The sequence below is a fragment of the Cyanistes caeruleus genome, chromosome 5 (assembly GCF_971803275.1).
Source record: "Cyanistes caeruleus chromosome 5, bCyaCae1.hap1.1, whole genome shotgun sequence".
Lineage (NCBI taxonomy): Eukaryota > Metazoa > Chordata > Aves > Passeriformes > Paridae > Cyanistes > Cyanistes caeruleus.
In genome coordinates, this window is record NC_141705.1 from 39,403,121 (window position 1) to 39,417,684 (window position 14,564).

Here is a 14,564-nt window from a genome sequence, read left to right on the forward strand (position 1 = left end):
ATTGAAGCAGACTATTAATTTAGTTCAGTTTTATGTTATTTTAATCATGCCAAATTGATAAAAAATACAAATAAATTTGAGATTAGTTCTCATTCTTCCATAGTTGCTAAAGTCCACACTTCTCCGATGCAACCAGCACGCAACCAGCACACAGACATGAGATTATTAAGGCATCCAAGTTTTTTTTTTCTTAAATCTGTGAGAGCAAGCTGTTGCTCTTAAAAAAGTTTAGCCTCATAGTTTGTGGAAGTCTGGAGTTTATGTTTAACATGGTTGTGTATCTAGTTAGTTTTGCAAAACTATTTTAACACAGGATGGCATACATTTCTAAGTGGTAGAAAGCAGAAGAGCTTTTAATATTATGTGTAATATATATCTGTATGAAACTGTTAACTGGACTGTACTGATTACTGATTTTATTTCAATGAGGGTTTTTAAGTATCTGTCATCCCTAAAAGTTGTTGATATTCCCGATCCGTGGCTACAGCAAATGAGAATTTTTCAAGACTATGGGATCTTATCCCTTACTCTGCAGTAATTTACTCAAAGAGAATCCACCTTTTAGACCTGGTGAGAAAGTTTGTCTGAAGTCATTTGGAACAGTCTAGGCAAGTGTATACAGCCAAAGGTCCTTAGGAACAGTAATCTCCATACAGAGAAGAACTTTCTGAGATGCAGCTGTCGCATTTCTTGCTGTTCTTTACTCCTATGACAATGATTAAGACACCTCCATGCATATTTCTGCCAAAGTCTAAGTTCCAGATCTGGAACTGATTGTCGCCTATTGAAACTGGTATCTGTCATCCTGTGCCCCAGAAAGTGCCCTCTGTGGTCCTTATCATTATGGTATAAAGTGCAGTAGAAAAACACTGCATATACAATAGAACAACAATTCATAATGTTATCGATATAAAATGTGCGATAAGATCTTTCTCAGGGTTACAAAGTACCCTCTAGACACAGCTTGTGGCTAGCAACATAATTTATCATGCAGAAAAGTTCCTCTTTACCCTTCCTGCCTTTATTCATGTTGTAGATTTTTTCCAAGTTGGGTGTCGGTGTAATATTTGGAAGTATTTGTCTCTTTGTATTACTTTAAATGACTGACAAGTATCGATAGATCCTGGCTGTGGAGGGTTTATTTGTGTGTTTTGTGTTTGTGTTTTATATTTGTTTTGTGTTTTATTTATTTTATGTGGAGGGGAGACCCTGTGGAGGGTTGGGGGGAGGTTGGTTTGTTTGTTTGCTTGCTTGCTTTGCTTTGGTTTGGCTTTTTTCTGTTTTTTATGTATGTTCGTAATTTCACAGCAAGGATGCCTCTGGAAGAGCTGATAATGTACCTGTGGGATTGTGGTCATATAAATCACAAGTGTCAAGCAATGCAATGCTTTTTCTCTAAACAAAACAGAAATGTTGCACGTAGAGTGTTTTCTCCAAACATATCTCTGGGGAGACTCCCCCAGGCTTTGAGATCTTACGTCTCAGCCATACTGAATCCTGTCAAGGAGATCCACTGTGAATGCTAGTGTTTCAAACCTTGCTTGTCCTTACAATATGTCACGCTACTCCTCACAGCACCTGCAGTGCAGCAGTCATCTTCAGCAATTAAAAAATACCCTTGTGTCTGTCTTTTGAGTTCCTCAAGCCTAGAAATTAAAAAGCCTTACTCCATTCTATTTGAAGATAATCAACAGGCTTCAAATCCTGCTTAATTAAGAGATACCACTTTAAATGAGGTTTATCATCTGAAAATAAAAAATATTCTGAAAAGTTATGCTGCTTATGTCTGTCTGGGAAGGGGAACATTTCTCTCCACTAATCCTCCAAAAGGCTTTTCAACTTTGACGCCTGCCGTGTCAAAGTTGCACAAAGATCTCCGCGGGATGCCGCTGATCACCCAGGGATAATGAGACACAAGCTCACTGATATTTGTAAAGTGCTGCTGACTGATCCATGCACAGACTTCTAATAGCTTTATGTGGACACTGTAGGAAAAACTGTCAAAAATAGCTCCAGTTAAGTATCTAAAGATCTGACTTTTGAGGAAGAACAGCTTTTGTCTACCTTTACTTTCAGAAAGGAATGCTGCTGGTCAAACACCACACTGGTATTTCAGCATGCACCTATTCGAAATGTATAATGAATTTCCTTGGTTTTTACTTATTTGCAGGAACAATTGCCATGGTTTGAACTCAGAAACTGAATGATAGGCATTTAATGATTGAATTAAGCATATCTCAGTCTCAAGTATAATGATAAAGGCAGTTTGTGTTAAGATTTATGACACACTGCAAACTTTCCATTGTTAATTATGAAAAAGAACAATTAAATAATTGTAGAACATTTTTATTTGTGTAACAAAGTTCCCATTTTGTCTTTTTAGCATAGCTTTAGAGTGATGATAATTTCTATTCAAAGACTAATTGGATCACATTTAGGTATGGGGGTTTTTTTGTTCAAGCTCTGTGTAAATAATTTTTTGTCATAACACTTGAGACTGATACCACTGATACTGTGAGAAATGGGATAAGATAAAACACATGTCTTTTCATGCAGAAACCTCAAAACTAGGAACATATATTTTAAAGTTTGGTTTTTCTAATTATTGAATTATGGGAAACAATGGTTTCTGCAGAAGTTCCAATATGTCTACATTTATTTAAAATTCAGTTTTAGCTCAGTATTTAATTATCTGAAAAAAACCCAACATTTCCTTCACAGAGTTCTGGTATAAATTTTACAACCCTTGTGAAGAAATAAAATTTTGGATCAGTATTCTCTCAATTTAGGCCATAATAGAACACAGCTTTCTGGAGCAGTTCATGTTATTATTACCATTGGACACAGCCTCATATATCTTCAAAATCTTTTACCCACCTACATTTATTGCCAGCAATTAAAACTGGCAATTTATAAAATATATGTAAGGGAAAAAAACATGCTGCCTTCAAGTATTTCCAAGTCTACAGAAACAAAAAAAGCACAATGGATGACTGCATATACTAAATAGTTGCTAAAACACAATGAAACATTTCTCTAAAAAGTGTTTTACCTTAGCTTAAGTGTATGCAATGTTTCTTTTGTAAAGAAAAGAGCCCCATAATGCTAAATTCTGACATCCATGGCACTCCACAGTCACTTGTCTTTTCCCAGTATCTCTGGTGGCATCCTGCTAGCTTACCTGAATTTTATTTTTCAACCAGAAATAGGACCAGCTGAATAATACAAATCCTGTCACTCCAGTGGAGGCAACAGCCTCCCTCAAGGAGCATGCAGATGAGGAGGACCAGGCCTTCATCTTTTCACAGGTATTTTCACTTTACTACCACATTTCTCTTCCTGATGATAGAAAAAGGTAAAGGGAGCTAGTAAGTGTGCCATGACTTTAAGGGGAACATTGCGAGAAGAAACATCAAGACTATCCTTACTCCTGGCTGTTTGAGCTCCACAATGGGGACAAGGCAGACAGAATATCAGAACAGACAAAAGTCCTTTTCAACCTCATTTTGAAAGAAACTTGAAAATCTGAAAAGTCAAACTAATTAAAGCATTCTGGGAGAGGCTGCTGAACCAACATTTCCAGATATGTTATCATTAGGATCCAATTTAGTTTATGGGTTATAGTATGATACTGTATGCTATATTACAAACTGATACTACAATCTGTCTATATAATATCATATTATTGGATATAATACTTTCCATAAATTTCAGGCTTCACCTAAGTGTTTGAAGTATGACTCCACATCTATGTGTAATTTAGCAATTCATTATGTCCAGTGTCTTCCGCTGACATGAAATATCAGTGTCACCAGTTCTTAGAATAACACATATATCTATGTTTTCAAGGCTTTGTTTAATCATTTGTTTCATTAGAAAAACCAATATTCTCTTTCACAATGCCAAAGATCAGTCATTTTCTCAAGGGCTTTCCACAAGTCATTCTACTCAGGAATAATTTCTCCAGTATCTAAAATGTCACTCATTTCTTCTTATCTCTGATTTGACCATAAGTAAATGACTACAGACTGTCTGTGCACTGTGCAGTGTTAAAAATGTTATCAAAACATTTTTCATCTTGAACAATGTGATTCTCTCAGGACCCAGCTCCATCAGCAAGGTCTGTTTATAGCCTTGGGTGTTCGAAATTTCACAATGAGAGGCAAAGGGCAAGGCTCAGTCGTATGTTGTGGCAACTGCATGGAAACCATCAGGTTATATACTGTTTCCAGGAATGAGAGGAAGGACAGAGAATATGTCAAAATTGTACCAACAGCAATGGATTATTATCTCAGAATTCATGGGACTCTACTTTCCCTTGCACTAATGGAAAACTAGGATGTGAAAACACGTACATGGTGAGGCTTAACTTCTCGAATACAGGCTGACGTACAAGACTGAATTCTAAGTTTCTGTTGATGAGTATTATAGGAACCAAGATATTACTCCCTTTTCATACTCAAAAAAGAGGAGCAGAGCTCTGTCTATCTAAAATGTCTCTAACCTTCCACTTTCCATATTGCTTTAGGCCATTGTATACATCTCTCTTTGCAAATGCACAGTTAAACCAGTGCAAAATGGAAACCTTAGGAGACAAACATCCCCAACTGTTTCAAATTAGACTTTACATGCAAGCTCACCATAGGTGTTTCAAACAGGACACCACCCTTGTGCACCTCCTCCCTTCTACCACTTTCCAAACACCTCCTCTCTCCCTATTAAATAAATTTTAATATCAAAATAAAGAAAAACACACACATTTGATTTTTTAATGATTTGTGCAAAGGCATGAAAGAAACTTTCTGAATGTAAAGCATCTCTTACATAAAGTAAATTAGGACATAAGGGATTACAGTAAGGTTTTCTCAGGTCATGAAAAGGAGGTTTATTCCATTTTCACAGTAGTTCTACAAGAAAAAATGCAGCACACCTGTAAACTTAGAACAAATAATCTCTCTGAATTTGGATTAGCTTCAAATAACATAACAAAAATGAAATACTTTTATTTGCTAATTCACCCTACTTTCTTTTTTCTTTTACTTTTTTTTTCTTTTACTTTTGACAGTTTGTGAAATATACAAGTAGCATGTTTATTCTAGTGAGCTCTAGTCAAGGGAGAATTTGCAATTTTTTAAACAGAAGTTAGGGCTCACAACTGGATTTTTCTGCAATTGCTGTAACTTTATGTATTCATTTAAATTGAAGCTTGCTGAGGTTCACTGTAGTACCTTCAGTTACATGTTGCTCTTCTCAGCCCCTCAGTTAGGCAGAGGAAAAAGGGCTGAAGTTGCTGATAAGATATTAACTGTCTCAGCAACTTCCAAAATTCACACATATTAACTTTCCATATCAGTCAGGTTGCACCATACATCTCAGCTTTGCCCCTATGCTGCTCTCAAGTGTCCTCTACAAAACTCTATGATTTTTACCTGTTCACACTATACTTTGCACATTGCAACTATTTTATATTAAGATGAGCTGTTTAAAATTCTGATAAAAACCACCACTCTTACAGAAATAAACTCCACTGACAGAAAATCCCTGAACAACAACAACAAAAAAATTCCAAAGTTGTGCTAGAAACAAACTACTAACTGGTGACTTCCAAAAGAAGACAAAGAAACCTTAAACCTACAGCAGGCAAAAAATGCTAATAGTGGGGAAAAATTAAATGCAAATGTGAAGTGCAGTTTTGATGGCATGAGTTAAAGGAGAGTTGCAAATTGCTTTGCCATTTGCTGAGGAATGAGTGTTCTTCTTGAAAAAGGTAGGCACAAAGGCCATTTTCCTGTATTTAACATTAATGGCAATCTCTGGTACATCTATTGAATGGGAAATATATATATTGGTTCTTTTAACTTCCAATACTGAAAGAATGAGACAATACAAACAAGGAATTTTAGTTTCAATTTCTATCATGATGAAGGAACCCTGATAAGGGTAGACAGCCAGCCTAGCACAACCAGCCTTTGTACACAGAGGGCTAATGCTGTCCCAAAGTGAGCAGGAACAAGTCTGAATGCTCCTTGGTGCTGGACAGAAGGCACAACTGACCTGCAGGCATACATGAGGTTTGTACTCCAGGCCTGGGATGCCAAACTAATCTATACTGCAGTGATTTTAATAAAAAAAAATCAAACAAAAAACCCACAGACACACCACAGGCAGACTACACTCACAAGTATAAACAAGAGAGGGAATTCCAGGAGATAGAGACCAACCTGGGCAGCCCGAGATGTAGGTCCAAGCCTCCCAGAGAGGCTGATGGAGGCCAGAGTTCTCAACATATTGTCTCAAGAGGCTGCAGCTGGGATAAGTCCTGATTATTGGGCCTATCACACTGGCTATGGGAGGACAGCTGGCAGAAAGCTGGCAGGTGAACAGTGCCCTCCTCTACAGGAACAAGGCCTTGGGGTGAGCTCAGGTTCCCCCTCAAGTGAGAGGAGAGGGACTCTCTCCCTCCTTACAAAGCCATCACTCCCCACATAGCCAAAGGAGCAATGTGGCAAATGGGCCCCCAACCTCAGTCCTCATCTTGTTTTCAGGGAGATCACCCAGGTCTGAGCAAGAAAATTGACCCTTCAAGGGGATGCTCATATAGGACTGAAGCCCTATGCCCAGAGCACCTCTCCTCTTCTGCCCTTCTCCACTCTCTCTTAGCTACTCTTCTTCCCTCACTCTCTTCCCTCAGTCTTCCCAGTCCTTCTTCCTTCTTTTTTCTACTCCACAGCCTGCACCTTTCTTCCCCTGCTTCCTGCACTCCCTTCCTTGGCAGTGACCCCTTTAGGGTCCCACCTCCCTTGAAGACATGAACAGGGACAAGCAGAACCTCTGTGCAGAACTTTGCTAGGGTGTTTCACTATGTAATTTTTTCCCCCACCCAAGGACTGTGTGGGTTTTTGGTTTTGTTTTTTTCATAGTTCCATTAAGATGTAGATTATTTAGTTATCATATGCACTATATATTATATTCCAACAACTTTTCCTGCTTCAAAAATTGTTTAAAATGTAAAAATCCTTATCTTAAGGAATGTGTGACTGTCATTGAATTTTGTTTTTATAACCTATTCCAAACCTGCATTCATGATTCTCCATTGACTTGTATGGCAGCTTTTCATGTTGAGCAAAAATAATTCCTAAAGCAAGGAGTGTTTTCAAGTATTTCCTGCTAAAATAGTCATTTTTTACATCTACTTCAGGATATTGTTGCATAAGATTGTTTCTTCACTTACTATTGTGTGGAAAGACTCACTCCACTCTCTAGCTGGTTCTTATCTCAGCTTTTCCCACCTAATCTCTACTCATTCTTTGTACCTTTCTCTTGTCCTCTTATAGTGAGTCAATCTGCTTTCCCTATGGAACCCCTGAGGATGAAATGAGTCTTTTTGAAGGCTCTTTCAGGGTTTTTTTTTCAGAACACTTCCAATTTCCCAGTAAATTCTCACTCTCCTTGTCACAGTAGCCATCCTGGGAACTCAGCTACATTTCAGTATTAGGTGTTAGCCTACTTCTTTCTTTTTTTTTTTTTTTTAAAAAAAAAATAGTGTACTGATTCCCAAATCAGACTTCTTTCTTGCTGGGAGCAACTGTATATAGGGAACCCTGCCCTTTCCCACCCAAACCCCACTGTTACCACTTCTAAAGTACTTCTACACACCTAACTGAAACCCTTCTATGCCCATATGAGGGTAAACCTCTTTTTGCTCCTGAAATCCTCAAAAGTTCACATCTCAGATACCTCAGCATTTCCCAATAGAAATCTGCTGTCCCTCAGATGAACTTTGATGCATCCAATCTGAGACTTAATAACCTCTCCCATGAATTAACTCATGTTAATTCATTCTTCTTTCTGAGTCACATTATCACTTCTAATCAAATCCTACACTGTTCCTTCAGGTATTTGGGTATGCTTACCCCACTCCTAAATTCCACTCTCTCCTTGGGGCATCTCAGCATTTCCTGTGTGCAGAACTGTTACAAATTCTGAGAAGCACTGGAGGAAAATGTTCCACTGAAGAAACTTAATCTATAAATTACTCTGGAAGAAAATAGACCTATAGATTAACAAAAACCCAAACCAATAAAACCCATCTTCTATTAAGAAATAGCAAACTCATTGTTATGATCTGATCATTATGATTATTAGAGAGATGCCTCTGCCAGAATTAAGGTGCAAATGACTCCAAAGTCAACAGTAAATGTGAGGTAGAGAGAGAGAGAAAGAAATAGAAAAGAGAGTGGGGGGGAGAGATAAAGAGAGTGAGAGAATCACCACCCCTGAGGATCCAGTGGTATCCTGTGAGTTCTCTTCTGATATTATTGGTGGGAGGGGGTCTGTCCCTCAGACCACAGAGTTCAATGGATTCATCCAGGTTCATGTGGGAACCCTGCTGGGGAAGTTTGCTACTGTCTTTTGCAAGAGACTCTAGATCTGTTGCAACACTTGTGGATCATGTGCAGTCCTCTCCTGGAAGGCCTCAAAAATGAGTCTGGGGGAACTTGGAGGGTCTTTGATAGTTTATGACCCTTTGTAAGACATGACAGCTGCCTCTTATGTGACTGTCCTGTGTGAATGTCACCTTCCTGAGGCAGGGGAGTTTTGCAGCTGAGCCAACTGAGTTTGTTGAGTTTGTTAAGGGAGGATTCTCTGCAGGGTCTGCTCCTTATCTGGTCCCTAGCCTCCAGTGATGGGTGTCTGCCCCTTCTGTCTTATGCAAACCAGAGGTTTCACCACCACAGATCCAAAAACTCTCCTCCTCTTTTGTACCTAGTCTCTCCTAGGTTTGTACCTAGTCTCTCCTAGGTTTGTACCTAGTCTCAGCAAATGAGTTGCTGGGCTATGGCCAGCCCCAGCTGGACTCAGCCAGAGAGAACTTTCAGCACAGCTGCTAGGTTTGGCTTTCCTTGTGGCTACATTTTTCTCCTCCAGCTTTATTTACTCCTCCTTAGACTTGAGGTAATTGGACAATATCTTATCTCAAGTTCCTATATCAGGAAGCATATTCATGGGGAGGGAGGTGGTTTCAGTGGTCACAGAAGATCAGTTCTTTCTTTGCACAGTTTCCTACAGTGGGCAAAACCCTTCAGTGATTTTAACAATGTTTCTGAGCCATTAACCGTTTCAGTCTCTCCCACTCCTGAAAGAGAAATTAAGAAGTATGGGGCTAAGCAAGTGCCTTTGATGCATATCAACACTTGTGATGGCAAACAGATCAAAAAACTTATTTATGGAGGTCAAAATGCTGATTGCATTCTTTGAGGGCTCAGAATGTGAAATATTAGAAGTAGATATTAATGTTCTTGGTCTAACCCATTTTCTGGGACATGGCATTGAGGAACATTGAACTTAGAAACAAAATAGTTTCTTACTGTAACACACAGAAAAACTGGTACAGATATCAGTGAATATAACATTTTACTGATCTGTTTCTGTGGAAATTTCTAGTATTGATGTTTAGCCTAAGTATGAGTTTTCTGTAGAAAAACAGATCAATCATTAGGACTAATGAATCCCCCCATGCCAGTGTAGAACATCCAGAAGGATTTGGATCTCCTTTTCATATCAGTGCTCAGGAGGCAACTGAATCTCCAGTCCACAACTGATTGAAAACTCCATGATGGGCTGTAAGCAGACTAGGAATTGCTTGCTAACTTCCTTACTCCTTGGTCTTTTATTTCAGCTGAATGTCAGTGAATATGTGACTGAAGTACATATTTTGATTTAACAGACACTGAGAAGATTCTCGGCAAGCTTTTGTACCTCTCAACAGGAACCACAGTATTAGAAAAATCTGAGAAGTGTATTAATATATAAATAAATCTTAAAAAGGTGGATAACTGGTAAAAATTAGTCTAGGATATATTTAAGATAAATTAAAAACTTTATCTGTGAAATATTTTAATCAGAACAAATAACTGTAATTGGTGGACTTGTCTCCTGAACATGCTTCAGATAGGACTGTACCATCTGGAGTTACCAGCAATTTGATGAAGTGCCAAATTTCTAGTTTTGAATTCACTGATACTACTGTAATCTATTTGATATATTCTTTATTTTGGATTCATGACTAACATCACAATGTGCTTTTTGAAGAACAAAAACTGCCTAACAAAAACACCTAGCTATTTCTATTTCTAGTATTTCTATCTTATGATTATGAAGCATCTAGGAATATCAAGCAGAGTAATCACTGCATTATCTAAACAAACTCTCCTGCAACATGGTATTTTGTTAATATTATTAACAATCTTGGTCAGCATCACAAAGGACACCAGCCCCCAGAAATAGTTTAGTTAACACATAATTCAAATAGACAAACAAGGACAAATCATGGAGTAGTTGTACTATGTTGTGTAACAACAGGTGAAAAGTAAGGAATTGAGTGAAGATTATATGAAAAATATGTAAAAATAAAGTATTTTACTTTATGTAAAAATAAAGTAGTAAAGCAAAGAAAAGGCATATTTTTTTGGTTTAGAAAATGTCTTTCCAAGCACCTTTGTGTTTGATTTTCTTGTTTATGTACAAGTTGCTGAGGAAAAAATAAAAATATATAATGTATATGTGATATAAAAATAGATTTTAATAAGATGAAAAAATAAAAGATAATCACTCAAATAGTCTAGTTGCAAAATTTATGCTTATATTCTTAGTCAAAATTTACTCAGTCTTGTCGGTAGCTTTGATTTTTAAAAATTGTCAATATTATGGCTGTGTGAACCACTAAAAAATATTCTACTACTTGATCATTACCTCCCTAAATACTCTAATATTTCTCCATTCTGCTTCTGTATATTATCTTTTCCCAAATAATTTGTTAGGTAGCTTAAAGTTAGTTTGTCCAAAAATTGGAGTTTCATGTATCCTTGTGACATACATCATAATGTCATGGTATAAATTCCCTTCCCTTTCACAATTACTGCTTCTCTTTCAGCCTTTACCAGTAGCAAGATTTTCCCCTTGTTTCCATGGGCACTGTCTTGTTCTGCTCTTTGATGTCCTAGAATCCCAAGTCCAATGTTTTTCTCTATGGATGTAATTGCCCTTTCACTCTCCCCTTTATCACAATAATTTTAGGTAGAAGATACAAGGAAGCAAGTGAGGAAATGGCTTCATTTATAAACTTCCCATTATGAATTTTCTCTTCTTTTTCATCTGTAACTGAAAATCCTTCCTCTACTCTGACACTGAGCAAACAGGGTGGTTACCTAAGAAGGCTGAAGAGCAGGGACAGGCAGCTGCCTTTCCTCCGTTTATGTCCATATATTTGGTGTATTCAGCTTTGTGGGATTAAGGAGCTAAATCATTCACAATAAAGAGGCAGACCCAGATGATTGGAAGACAATTGAGCACCTGTAGAATGTATTTCCTTAATTGATATTATATCTATAACTATATATCGTACGTATAATGTGGTACATTTTTTATCTATACATATGATATGTAATTGATATTAATATCAATTGAGCTGTGCAGTAGGCAAATCCAGTCTTCTACCAGGAACAGCCATGACTGTTGAAAGTTCTAGAGTGTCACTTTCTGGCCACAAGCTGAAGAAAGTCTTTCTTCCTGGTGCAATTAAGCACTTATTATTTATCAAGGAGTTAATCACAGGGTTTGAAATTATATGTCCTGTCTCTCTAATGTTTTGCTAATATTTTCTTCTTCTACTCCAACTTCTTTTTTTCTTATAACAGTCTGGTTTTGGATCACCTTTTTATTCACTTCTTTTTCTTCTTGATACCAAAGAAAACAGGGAAAAGTGGTCTAGTTTCTAACATCTGTCAAAGAATGATCTTGAAAAGGGCACTGGTTTGCAGTGAGCTCATTGCTTTTGAGTGGGAGGGACTGGACATCTAGTGGAAAGAAAAAGGTGAAGTTTTGGTTCCTTTTCCACACTCACTCAGAATTGTGTTTCTGATGGAAGTATGCTGGCTCGTACAGAGGGTTTTATCCATAAAATAAGGTAATGATAGTACTGACAACCACGTGGAAGACTAAGTCTTAAAACCTCTACAATCACAATAGCAGTTTGATAGAAAACAGAATCTGTAGAAAAAATTGATGGCCTAACCTTCCAGCTGTAGATTTATTGCATAGTAAATGAGGATAAATCTGTTGAGTTGCAACTTTTGCAGCATATGACCTTTTTTCTTAGCTTAATCAATAAAGCAACCAATACTCCAGTTTTCTCTGAATCAATTTTTTAACAGCAAAATCAATTTTTCTATGGCATATCTCCAAAATTCAAAAAGCTTACCTCAGACACCAATTGACAAGTGGAATTTTGAGATAATTCAATCTAAGCAATAATAATAAAAAAATATTATTAAGGGCTATACAATAATTCCTGAAATAAACTTAAATCAATCTGAATGTACAGTATGATGTGTCTTGTAGCACACTTTCTTTTTTTTTTTTTTTTTGGTGAGAATCATCCACTAATTATCATCATCAAAATACACCAGGGAATGAAAATGTTATATTCCTTTCTTCAATAATCTTTTTTTTTGTGCTTTAAGTGCCATACTGACAATAAAAATAGCCTTTTGACTATGAAAAGTAAACAATTTCTTAAAAGGATTAATTTATTTTTATTTTTTAATAAGGTTCCTAAAGGTCTCTCAGGAAAATTCTGCACATAAAAAAGAGTAAACCCGAGCAGATCAGGAAGAGTTCCTGTGAGGCAGCCATTGCTTCAGGAGTCCTGTATGTTAGGATGTCTCAGGAGAATCAGAAACTACTGCTCTGAGAGAACACAAAACCATCTCTGTTTAGAAAAAAGATGCATCTAGGTGAATACCCTGTCTGCAGAAAAAGATGTCAGTGCTCATCTGAAAGAAAAGCATAATTAACAAAGCTAGCGTAGGTGCTCCTAGTCTGCAGCAATCTGTGGGCCAGGAAATTTCTGCAGGCTGTGATGTTATCTTTAAAATTATTAAAACACTTCTGGTATCCAAAACATTCTGTGGGGAGAAGTCCCATAGCTCAATCTTACATGTTGTGTGAAGAACCATCTTTCTTTTCTTTTTTTCTTTTCATTTTGACCTGCCACATGAAGGTTTTAATGGTTTAATGTCATTGTTTTAAGCCTCTTGTCATTGACAAGCGTTGTTTCCTATTCATATTCCTCCTAAATCTTTCTGACAGTACATCTGGATTGTCTTTTAGCAGACTGAAGAAGGCTGTCTGTTTAGTACAGAATCTTCCCCATGTTTGTTCCAGTTCTACTGTATCCGTTCTGACAGAAGGAACTGCATACGGTATTCAAGATACAGAAGCACAGTCAATTTATTCTGCAGCACAATGTTTTTTTTCTGTTTTGTTCTCTGTTTATTTTTCTTTCTTCTCCTGTCTTTGTCTTTCTCTTTTTTCCTTTTTATTTGGATTCTTACTGAGTGCTTAGCTAATGCTTTCATAGACCTATTTATTATAATTGTAAGGTGTTTTTCAAGATCTGTAGTAAACATCTAAGAATCGATTTTAGTATCTGTAAATTTAGGACTGTTGTCTCGTGTGTTTGATTTTATAAATTTTGTTTCTGAAATTTTCCTGCCTTCTATTATCCAACTATTCAATCTTTCAATGTTCATCTGCAATTCTTCACAGTCAGCCTTATGTTTAATACTGTCATTTGTGTAGAGGTTAGCAAATTTTACCACCTTATTGCTTTCCAGATCTCTTGTGACAATAGATAAAACAAAGTTTTCATATAAAGTTTGTCCATGTCCATGTATGTCCATCCTCATTTGAGCCAAGAAGTATCAAAGGCAGAGGAAGGGAAGGGAAGGGAAGGGAAGGGAAGGGAAGGGAAGGGAAGGGAAGGGAAGGGAAGGGAAGGGAAGGGAAGGGAAGGGAAGGGAAGGGAAGGGAAGGGAAGGGAAGGGAAGGGAAGGGAAGGGAAGGGAAGGGAAGGGAAGGGAAGGGAAGGGAAGGGAAGGGAAGGGAAGGGAAGGGAAGGGAAGGGAAGGGAAGGGAAGGGAAGGGAAGGGAAGGGAAGGGAAGGGAAGGGAAGGGAAGGGAAGGGAAGGGAAGGGAAGGGAAGGGAAGGGAAGGGAAGGGAAGGGAAGGGAAGGGAAGGGAAGGGAAGGGAACTCCTGGTACAGATGGAGGGGCAGCACAAGACACTAATTCCCTGAACACTAAACTGGAATGTAGGAGAAAAAGCAGAGGCAAAGAATTTAGAAAAGTCCCGTGCAATATATATATATATATATATATATATATATATATATATATATATATATATATATATATATATATATATATATATATATAAAAAAAAAACTGTATTTACCTTCTCTTTCCACTTTCTTTAGATAATTTTGGCACTTTGGGTACAACTTGTGTATGTGGTGTGAAATGTTCTTGCTTTTTCTGATGACTTTTTCAGAATAATCGCTGAGTAAGTGATTTCAACTGTGTTTGTGCCTTATTTGTGATGTTATGAGAAGATTCCATCTACAAGATTTTCCATTTTGTCTGAAAACATTGAGCTCATAGGTACTGTAATTTCTCTCAAGAATAAGATAATATTTAATCAGACAGGTTTTCAAACTACCTTT